The sequence below is a fragment of the Lithobates pipiens genome, unplaced genomic scaffold (genome assembly GCF_037356315.1).
Source record: "Lithobates pipiens isolate NorthernLeopardFrog02 unplaced genomic scaffold, aLitPip1_a1.2 Scaffold_3, whole genome shotgun sequence".
Classification (NCBI taxonomy): Eukaryota; Metazoa; Chordata; class Amphibia; order Anura; family Ranidae; genus Lithobates; species Lithobates pipiens.
The window spans coordinates 174,232,034-174,242,873 of record NW_027507790.1 but is presented as its reverse complement, the minus strand read 5'-3'; the positions used below and the strand labels follow the sequence as shown (position 1 = coordinate 174,242,873).

Below are 10,840 nucleotides of genomic sequence, written 5' to 3'. Positions count from 1 at the left end.
AGTGCCCTGTCCATAATGCCATGTAGAATCTGCTCCAGCAGGAACACAACAGGGATTGTGTCACTGATGTATGCACTGTCACTGCTCACCATCCTTGTGGCCTCCTCAAATGTTGAAAATACAGTGCATGCATCTTTAATGATCAGCCATCGGCGTGGGGAAAAAAAGCTGAAGTGGCCTGAGACTGTCGTCATGCTGTACTGGCACAGGTACTTGTTGACGGCCCTCTGCTGCATGTATAGCTGCTGCAGCATTCCCAAAGTTGAGTTCCACCTGGTGGACATGCCACAAATCAGGTGGTTTATGGTCAGGTGGATTTCCCGCTGAATTTCAGCCAATCGAGCAGTGGCTGCGTATGACTGCTTGAAATGGCTACAGGCTCTTCTGGCAACCCTGGATATGTACTTAGGAAACCACCAAATTGAGGACATGTGTCAGACATGGCACATGTGTCAACTTTCCCTGTCTAAGGGTAGACAGGAGGTTTGAGCCATTATCGGACACCACCATTCCTGGCTCCAGCTGGTGTGGTGTTAACCATCTCTGGGCCTGTCCCTGTAGAGCTGCAAGAATCTCTGCTCTGGTGTGGTTCCTGTCCCCTAAACACACCGGCTGAAGCGCTGCATGCCACCTTTTAGCCTGACTCTGGGAATAGACCTTTGCACGCTTAGGGGGTATCTGATGTTCATAGGACAATTCTGCAGAAGAGGGCAGGGAGGTAGGGGAGGATGGGAGGAGGAGGTGGGGGAGGAGGGGAGGAGGAGGGGGGGTTATAGCTCACAGGTCTGGCATCATCACCATCAGCTGTATGGAGATGTGGGGGCACCGAGCCCTGTCCTGCAGTCTTTTTCGAGTTGCAAGCAGCGTTACCCAGTGTGCTGTGAGTGAAACATATATCGTCCCTGCCCATGCTTGCTGGACCACGTGTCAGCAGTAAGGTGGATTTTACGACTGACTGCCTTGTCCAATGTTCCCTGAACATTCCCTTCCATGTGATGGTAGAGAGATGGAACGAACTTACTTGAAAAGTAGCAGCGACTGGGAACCTGCCATTTTGGTACAGCACATTGTGCGAATTCACGGCAGGGGCAGAATCCTCCAGGCTGAAAGGCAGAAGTTGGAGAGCCAACAGCTTTGACAAGCTTGCATTCAGATGCTGGACATGTGAGTGGCAGGGGCTGTAATTTTTTTTCCGCTGCAGCAGAAGGAGAAGAGAAATTTGCCGGTTACAGTCTACAGTTGGTGGTGTGCTGCTGGCAGATGTGCTGCTAGGACCTGGGATTCCCTGTGCTATACCATCATCCCTGTCAGTGGAGGCTGCTGAAAGGTAATGACTTGGTATGTATCGCAGGAGCAGACTGAAGTGGTTAATGAAGAGGGGGAAGAGGAGAGACAGATTTGTGCCCCTTTGTGTGGCTTAGTGGTTGGACATTAAATGCCTCGTTAAGCATGTGGTACCCAAATGGTTGGTGTTTTTGCCAAAAGACCCAGACAGCTGAGCTTTGGGGAGTGGGCCGGGAGATAAGACCTACAGAATGTGATGGAATTGGGTGGCTGCTCTCTACTCTTTCTTGATGTTGGCTTTCTTGGGGTTGTGCTGCCTCACATTCATTTTTCTCCTCTGCTCTATCTGGCACCAAAGTCGCATCAGTGAAATCATCATCATCATCATGATCTCCATCTCCTCCATCTTCATCATTACCACTGAAGACAACTTGGCAATCTGCTGCAGCTTGGGGAACAGGAATGCCAATTTGTCTACCAGTGTTCTTCCCTCTCTCTAGGCTCATGTTCCTGTCATCCTCAACCTCCGAACCAACATCTGAATCCAGTAATGGCTGGGCATCATCAAGGAGCAAGTGGCTGATGCTGTGGCCAAATAATTCATCTGGCTCCTCAATGGCTGATGTTGGGGCTATGGCAGGAATAAATATGGACAAGGAGGCAGGTTTATCCACTCTGGCAACTGCAGGAGACTGCACACTTGTATCTGCTTTCTTGACAGAGGATGAGGAAGGTTTAGTAAGCCAGTCCACCACCCGCTCTGCATGCTGTGGATGGATAGCATGGGCAAAATCACTAAACAGAGGAAATTATGCCCTGCCTGAGGACTCACCACCACGTCCACCTTTGCCTGTGGACACATTTGTTGCTGGCCCACCTTACAGTACAAAGGGAACATTTTCCTCTCCTTGTTGTCCTCCCAGACATTATTGGGAGGGAAGGGGCAGTGCTTATAAGCAAATGTAAAGAAGAAGTTGATATCTGTATGTAGATGCGGTTGTTGAAGATGTTGAAGTCCTATTGATGACGTAATGCGTAGGAACCGGAAGTGACGTTTACATCCGGGCAAGACGCTCGGCGGTCTGCTGTGCTTATGTTGACATTTCCTTGTGAGTAGATATTTTATTTAAAATAAAATGGTGTTTTAAAATACTACACTATGGCGGTATCTTTTGGTTTATCCTTCTGAGCCCGGTGACCATATACAAGGAAACTGGAGACATTTGTGTTATCCCCAAGACCTTGCTGTACAGCCATCCCTTGGATCATCCTCTGCCACCTGGTTGCCTGTGTGATTTTTCGCTGCTTATCTTGCAGCGGGGAGGTAATTACCCAGCGCTAGCACTACTGGCACGGATCACCACTAGAGGATCGTCCCCCGTTTGGCACATTGCACTTTAAATTTAATTTTTTTTGCTGCGATCTTTTGAGTTGCATGTTTGCATCTTATTTGGGACACTTTAGCCTGATGCACTGATATCACTGTGTTTCACATATATGGTCTGTACCATACTTCATTTCACTGTTTGTTGCCATATTTTATTTATTTGATTCTATTTGAATATTTAAGGTATATGGCGCATGCATCTTTTATGTATGCAGCAACTTTAATTTTGCACTAAGTCACTTTTCATTTTTTTACTTGTGTGAGTCCACATAGTTTATATATAAGTTTACGTACTTATTGTTTGTGCTGGTTCACATATTTCACATTCACTCACACCTGGTTGTTATTTAAAACATTGTCTGTTATCTCTTTTTCTTTGGTTTAAAAGCGAGCGCACACACCCCCCTATTAATTTATCCTATATTGAGAGTTCACTCATAACAGTGATTGCTGCTGCTTTTAATTTACCTTCCCCAAATTTTCCATAGAGCGCGGAAGCCCACAGATATACATATGGATTAATCCAGCTGTCATTAAAAAGTCTGTACACTTTGCAGCATGTAGGAATATGGTAACAAATGTAGTAAGTATGTAAGATGTCCTATTTGGGCCAAGTATTCTCACAATTTTATCCGCTGGATCCCCTGATTGTGCTGAGGGATAGTGCACAACTTCAAACAAATAACTGAAACATTTTATAGATACTATGCTGATCTTTACAATATCCCTCCACTAGACCAGTATGGTAGTGTAATCTACAAGCTTAAATTGCATCTACTGGACTCCTATTTCCAGATCCTGACATTTCTAACATTGTGGCACCTTTCATGATTCAGGAAATCACGGAATCACTGAACTGAGATGCCCTATTTTATTTATTAATGTTGATTTAAAAATGTACAGCAAGAGATAGCTAACATGCCAATGCCTCAAATCCATTATCACCTTATAGCCGCTTGACCAAAAAAGTTTTTCCCATTTCGAAAAGCCAGGGACAACAATCACTTTAAAGAACTAGGAGATGGTTTGCAGAAGCCAAGTTGTGATGGTCCTTGCTGAAGCTACTTGACCCTGGCAGGACAAAGAATCTGTTCAATTGTATTATTGAGGCCATCCTCTTTCTTTAGATCCAAAGTGCGTAATTTCCTCTCCTCTTCAGTTTCAGGAACAGGAAAGACTGGAGGAAACCACTTTATATTGAAATTAAATGTAGGGGGTTGGTTATTTACTGAAGGCAAATCCACTTTGCACTACAAGTGCACTGAAAGTGCACTTGGAAGTAAAGTGGTTGTAGATCCGAGGGGGACATGTAAGGACAATAAGAAACAGCATTTTAACTTGCACATGATTGGATGATAAAATCAGCAGAGCTTCACCTTATTTCAGAGCTTCCCCTCAGATCTACAGCTACCACACTTACAAGTGCACTTGTAGTGCAAAGTGGATTTGCCTTTATTAATCACTTCGCATCCAGGCCAATTCTGGCATTTCTCTCCTACATGTAAAATTCCTAATTTTTTTGCTAGAAAATTACATAGAACTCTGAAAAAATTATATGTATGTTTTTTTAGCAAAGACCCTAGAGAATACAATGGCGGTCATTGCAACTTTTTATCTCGCACGGTATTTGTGCAGCAATTTTTCGTAAAAAAATTTTTTCATGCTTTAAAAAATAAATAAACAGTAAAGTTAGCCCAATTTTTTTACATAATGTGAAAGAGGAAGATACGCTGAGTAAATTGATACCCAACATGTCACGCTTCAAAATTGCACACGCTCGTGGAATGGCACCAAACGTTGGTATTTAAAAATCCCCATAGGTGACGCTTTACATTTTTTTACTGGTTACATATTTTGGGTTACAGAGGAGGTCTAGGGCTAGAATTATTGCTCTCGCTCTAATGTTCATGGCGACACCTCACATGTGTGGTTTGAACACCATTTTCATATGTGGGCGGGACTTACGTATGCGTTCGCTTCTGCGTACGAGCTCACGGGGACAGGGGCGCTTTAAAAAATGTAGTTTTTTTATTGTTAATTTTATTTTTTATTTTTTTAGTTTGACACTTAAAAAAAAAAAAAAATGTGATTACTTTTATTCCTATTACAAGAAATGTAAACATCCCTTGTAATAGGAATGGCACGATTGGACCTATTCACAGTGAGATATGGGGTCAATAAGACCCCATATCTCACCTCTAGGCTGGGAAGCCTAAAATTTAAAAAAAAACAAAAAACGATCCTGGCTTCTCAGCCAAAACGGCACCGTTAATTTGAATGCAGAGGCCGGGCGTGACGTCATAACATCGCGCTCGGCCTCCGAACAATCATAGAGACTCCGGGGATGATCTGGTCCACTGGAAATCTCTATGATATCACCGATGGAAGCGGTGAGTCGGTACAAGCACCGGAGGGCGGGGGGGGGGGGGTTCCGTAAGAACGATCAAGCGGGGGAACAGCCGCTATGATCATTCTATGAAAATGCAGATATCTGAATGATGTCTGTGGCTTCAGGCATCATTCAGATATTACACCACAAAGCCCACGACGTCATATGACATAGTATGGGCGCCAAGTGGTTAAATCAACCCTTTAGACTTGACTTTCAGCAGAAAATCGAACAAAGTACTGAGTATGGCCCAGTCTTTATAAATTGCACAAAAAAGGTTTTTGAAAGCTTAGGTCCTGGAGCCCTGAAAACCTACCAGTACTTTATTCATGGGGTGAGCTCTGAAAAGGGACTATACTAGGAATGCTCTGCTGGTTCCGGGCTCATTCATTCAGCAGTGCAACAACTGGCACAAATGGTCAGAGCTAATCCTGAGCCCTTGAGTCATAGAATAGAAATTTCAGTATGAGGTCTTCATAGCCTTACAACCCTGATCCAGACCACATAAAAGGAACCTTTACATCCTGCTCTGTAATTTGCTACAAGCATTTAAATAGAGGTGATCCATAACACCCTACCCTTTTGCACTGTAGTGCAAAATAAAATGTAAGCACATGTACATATAATCTAAGCAAACTTGTAATAAAAATATGAAACCATATACAAGAACAATATTATAAAAATGATAATGAAAATAGAAGCAGCAAAACTGTTAAAAACCAAAAAAAGGAACTGAGTACAGATGGAATATTATTTATCTCCAATGGAAAAACATTATTTTCCAACACTGTGTGGTCTGTGTTTTTATGGATAGAGTTATTCATACACATCTGGTGATCCTATGCAAAAATACAGTTGTTTTGGAAGTCTGTAAAAAGATTAGTGATTCGTTTACATACACAAAGTGTATACTTAAACATATGTTTTTTTTAGGTTGGATCCACTATTTTTTTAATAGCTCCCAAGTGATTAATATTACATGACCCGTTCACAGTCAGATCGTTTTAAATATTAAAAGAAGGTGGTTTAGTTTATTAATATTTATCAGCTATGAGTTGTGTCATATCGGAACTTTACTCTGGAAATATTTTCAATAGGAAACTGGAATGTTCAGACTTGTTTAATGAAACTAGAATGTTTCATCAAAGGTAGAGCCTCTAAGGTGTCCAGTTAGTCATTTGTGGATAATTGTATTGTATCTAGTACTGTCTTCCCCTTTATGGTTAATCACAATAACTTCCTGTAGAGGAAGCAGACTCTAATAAGTACACTAGATCAAAACTTTTAAGCTTACACTACAACTAAAATCCACTAATGAACTTAGTTGATAATATCTACACCAGCAGTCCCCAGCCTTTTTGGCACCGGGGACCGATTTTATGGAGGAACATTTGCTAAATATCTGGGGCATTTGGTGTTGGGAGGGGGGCGTTGGGTTGTCAGGGGAATGGCTGGTGTTAGCGCTTCAATCATCCTGGCACCATGTTTGTGCAGGAGAGAAGTGCAGGTTGCATGGAGGTAGGTAGTATGTGAAGGAGAGGAGTGCGGAGTGTATAGCGCCATGGATTATGTGCAGGAGAGGAGTGCGGAGTGTATGGTGGTGGGTAGTATGTGCAGGAGAGGAGTGCAGAGTGTATAGCGGCGGGTAGTATGTGTAGGTGAGGAGTGCAGTCCACATGCCTCTGCTCATCTTTGCACCCCAACCCCCCTGCACACATCCCCTTTGCTCATGTTTGCACTCCAAACTGTAATTCCTTCTCTGTTACATCTGGACATCCCCCATCCATTTGTTCACCTTTGCAGTGCAGACTGATGGCAAGCTCAGTGACAGTGGCAGGTAGGGCTTGTTTACATCACCAATGATGGCAGCACTCAGCAGAGATGATGGTGGATCGGGGCTCAGAGGAGTCTGATATACCTTTGGGAGCATCAGGGGATCCTGGACTGACGGCAGGGGCCCTGTTCAGCCTGGTTATTATGTCTCATATATTTTAGGCAGCCAGGGATTAGCCAGCTTGCTGGGGGGGGGGGGGGGCATCTTCAGCAGGTGCTGTAGCAGGTCTGGGCAGAGTGGGTGCAGATCCAGCTGGCAGTGTGGCAGCAGGAGGGTCAGATTTGCGGGTGGTGTCAGCGGGTTTAAGGGATGTGCTGTTGTGGCTTAAAGTCTTGGCTGAAGTGTCAGCAATGGGGCAGAGTAACAGTGTGCTTTGCCCATCTCCACCTGCAGCTATGGAAGCAGAGGTCTTATGGCAGATACAGCAAGTGTTGACTGACCTTGACAAACCTGTTTCAACACAGTATGAGCTTGGATCTAGAAATGCGTCTGTTCAACGGCAGTTCAAGGGCTCAGAAGAAGAGGAAGCTGTCCTCATTCCCCAGCCATGGATCACAGAATGCATGGATTTTGTTGACTTTTCATCAGAGGATGTTATGAATGATGAGTCACCTGCCAAAGTGTTGTCCCCCAGCCCATGCCTTGGACTTTCAGCAAATCCAGAGACTGGGTATTTACTAGACCTTTCTGTAGAGGAGAAACCACTTAGCGAACCTCCAGCAGAAGTGCTGGCAGCAGGACAGAGTGCTGCAGCCCCCTGCTCCACACTCTCGGAAGTTTCAGAGGCCCGAGGTCAGAAGTGGGTGGTTCTTCCCCAGTGGATTTCAGAGATGCAGGGAGGGGAAGCAGCCATTCCCCCTCCCCAAGAAGGATCCATGCACCTGGGAGACAATACCAGAGAAAGGGCATCCCAGCAACAGATGGCACCACTCTGCCCAGCACCAACAACAGCTTCAGCCTCCCTAAGAGAATAGGCAGTCAGCCTTTCTCCCACAATACTCACAGGAGCGTGGAATTTCCTGACAGCAACAACTGTAGAGTTACAAGAAACTTCTCCAGCTGAAGCGCTGACAACTGGATAGCGGGTCCAAGACCTCTACCACACACTTGTGCCAGTTCTGGAGGCCCAAGGTGATAATATGGTGGCCCCTCCCCAGCAGCAGATCAGGATCTAAGGAGAGAAGGGAGGGGAGGTTGTCTTCCTCCCTCCCCAACAGCAGAGTAGGGACTCAGAAGCGACAGAAGTTGTCCTCGCATCACAGCGGGAGTCCAGGAGTCTGGGAGATGCAACAATTGGCTTATCTTCTTGGTGGCAGATCCACAGCCTGGGAGTGGAGGAAGCCGGCCTCCCTCCCCAACAGTTAGCCAGAGCGGATAATGTGGGGTCCCCAGCAGAAGCTCTGGTAACAGGGCAGATTGCTACCAACCTCTGCCCAGTACCGGCAACAACTACAGAGTTCCAGGGAGCTGGAGAAGTCAGACCCTCTCCCCAGCAACAAGCTGAGGTAGAGAAGCTTCTAGGGATGAGCGAACACCCCCCTCTTCTGTTCACATCCAGAACATGCAAACAGGCAAAAAATGTGTTTGAACACGCAAACACCGTTAAAGTCTATTGGACACGAACATGAATAATCAAAAGTGCATATTTTAAAGGCTTATATGCATGGCATTGTCATAAAAAGTGTTTGGGGACCCTGGTCCTGCCCCAGGGGACATGTATCAATGCAAAAAAAAGTTTTAAAAATTGCAGTTTTTTCGGGAGCAGTGATTTTAATAATGCTTAAAGTGAATCAATAAAAATGTAATATTCCTTTCGTACCTGGGGGGTGTCTATAGTATGCCTGTAAAGGGGCGCATGTTTACATTTTGGTTGAGGATCTGACAGCAAAATGACATTTCTAAAGGAAAAAAAGTAATTTAAAACTACTCGCGGCTATAAGGAATTGTCGGTCCGACAGACACATAAACGTTCATTGATAAAAAATGGCATGGAATTTCCCCACTGGGGAACCCCAAACCAAAATGTAAAAAAAATGCGTGGGGTCCCCCTAAATTCCATACCATGGATTTTAAGTGGAACCCGCACCAAATTTTTATAAAAAATGGTGTGGGGTCCCCCCAAAAACCCTTATCTGAGCACACAACCTGGCAGGCCACAGGAAAAGAGGAGGGATGAGAGAGCGCCCCCCTCCTGAACCATACCAGGCCACATGCCCTCAACATTGGGAGGGTGCTTTGGGGTAGTGGCCCCCCAAAGCACTTTGTCCCCATGTTGATAGGGAGAAGGGCCTCATCCCCACAACCCTTGCCCTGTGGGGGGGCCAGAATCTGGGGGCCCCCTTGTTAAAGGGGGCTTCCAGATTCTGATAAGCCCCCATCCGCAGACCCCCCACAACCACCGGGCAAGGGTTGTGGGGATGAGGCCATTCTCCCCATCAACATGGGGACAAGGTTTGGGGGGGCTGCTACCCCAACGCATCCTCCCAATGTTGAGGGCATGTGGCATGGTATGGTTCAGGGGGGGGACTCTCTCGTCCCCCTCATTTTCTGCTGCCAGGTTGCGTGCTTGGATAAGGGTCTCCCACGCAATTTTTTTTTTAATTTTGCCGCTGGGTTCCCCTCAAAATCCATACCAGACCTGAAGAGTCTGGTATGGATTTTGAGGGGGATACCCACGCCATTTTTCAAAAAATTTGGGTGCGGGGTTCCCCTTAATATCCATAACAGACCTGAAGGGCCTGGTATGGAATTTAGGGGGACCCCCACGCATTTTTTTTTTACATACGGACCGAAAATTCATTATAGCCGCGAGTAGTTTTAAATTACTTTTTTTCCTTTAGAAATTTAATTTTGCTGTCAAACTGTCGGCAAACTGGCGAACAACCAATGTTTGAGTCAAACATAAAGCCCATCACTAGAAGCTTCTACTCCCAGCAAAAGCACTGGCAACAGGGCAGAGCACCACTGGCCTTTGCCTAGCACCTGGCAGTGTCTCCGCCGCTTCAGGGAACTGGGGCAGTCGGCCCTTCTGCCCAACAACAGACCGAGCCATCAAATGGTAAAGATCACCCAGGTGCTGTCAGTCGGACAGAGAGTCAATGATTTCTGTCCCACACCTACTGACTATACCCTACTGACTGTCCTATACCTACCCTACCCTATCGCTTCTCGGCCTTTTGGCTAAGATCAAGTGTAGTATCTGTTTTTATCAGTTGCCAAAGGAGGCGCTGTTCCATCCCTAATAGAGAGGGTTTGGTCAGCACTCTCCGATGGCATAATTAGCATCCGGAAGGACGGTTTCGGTAGGGGCCACGTCGTGCCGCCCGACAGTAAACTGGGGGCGATGCATGGTCGAGTCTGAGCCGTCTGGAAGGGTGCTCCTGGTGAGGATGGGTGCTGCTATTAGTCTGACCCAGAGGGTCAAGTACCTGGCCTTCTGGCCTGGATTGGGGTAGTTCTAGCCCTGGACAGTCTTTTTCGGGAATTGGAACGCTTGCTCCTCCTTGATGGGTGGGGAGGAGTGGTCAGTACTTCCCGAATGTAATTAGGTAGGAGTGAGGGGAGCGAGGGGAGCAACGGTGAAGCCTGATGGCAAAGGGCTCTCACCAAGCTTCCTGATCTTCATGCCTTCCTGCCTGGGGTCTTGAAAGCCTTTGGGGGCGGTCTTGAAAGCCTTTGGAGTATGTGCTCCTGGAGTGGCAGTCCAGGGGGGGGGCCTTAAGATCACTGTGATTTCGGGCACCACGGTCACTGCACCAATAGCATGCTTTTTTTAGCACCTGCCTTGGGCCTTTTGGCTGGGACCAGAGGAATTTTTTTATTCCTGGCCGCAGGGCCTGGTCATTGTTTCACACAATAGCCACCTTTTCATTCTCCTCTCCACTATCCCTTTGTCACTTTTACTGTTTGCCGTGATGAGTAGGGTCACAGGTCCCAGGGCCTGTCC

General features: G+C 46.1%; 1 pseudogene; it reads left to right on the top strand.

Moving 5' to 3' along the window:
* Positions 1–10,054: 10,054 nt before the first annotated feature.
* Positions 10,055–10,162, top strand: LOC143941745 (U2 spliceosomal RNA; annotated as a pseudogene).
* The last annotated feature ends 678 nt before the right edge of the window (positions 10,163–10,840 follow it).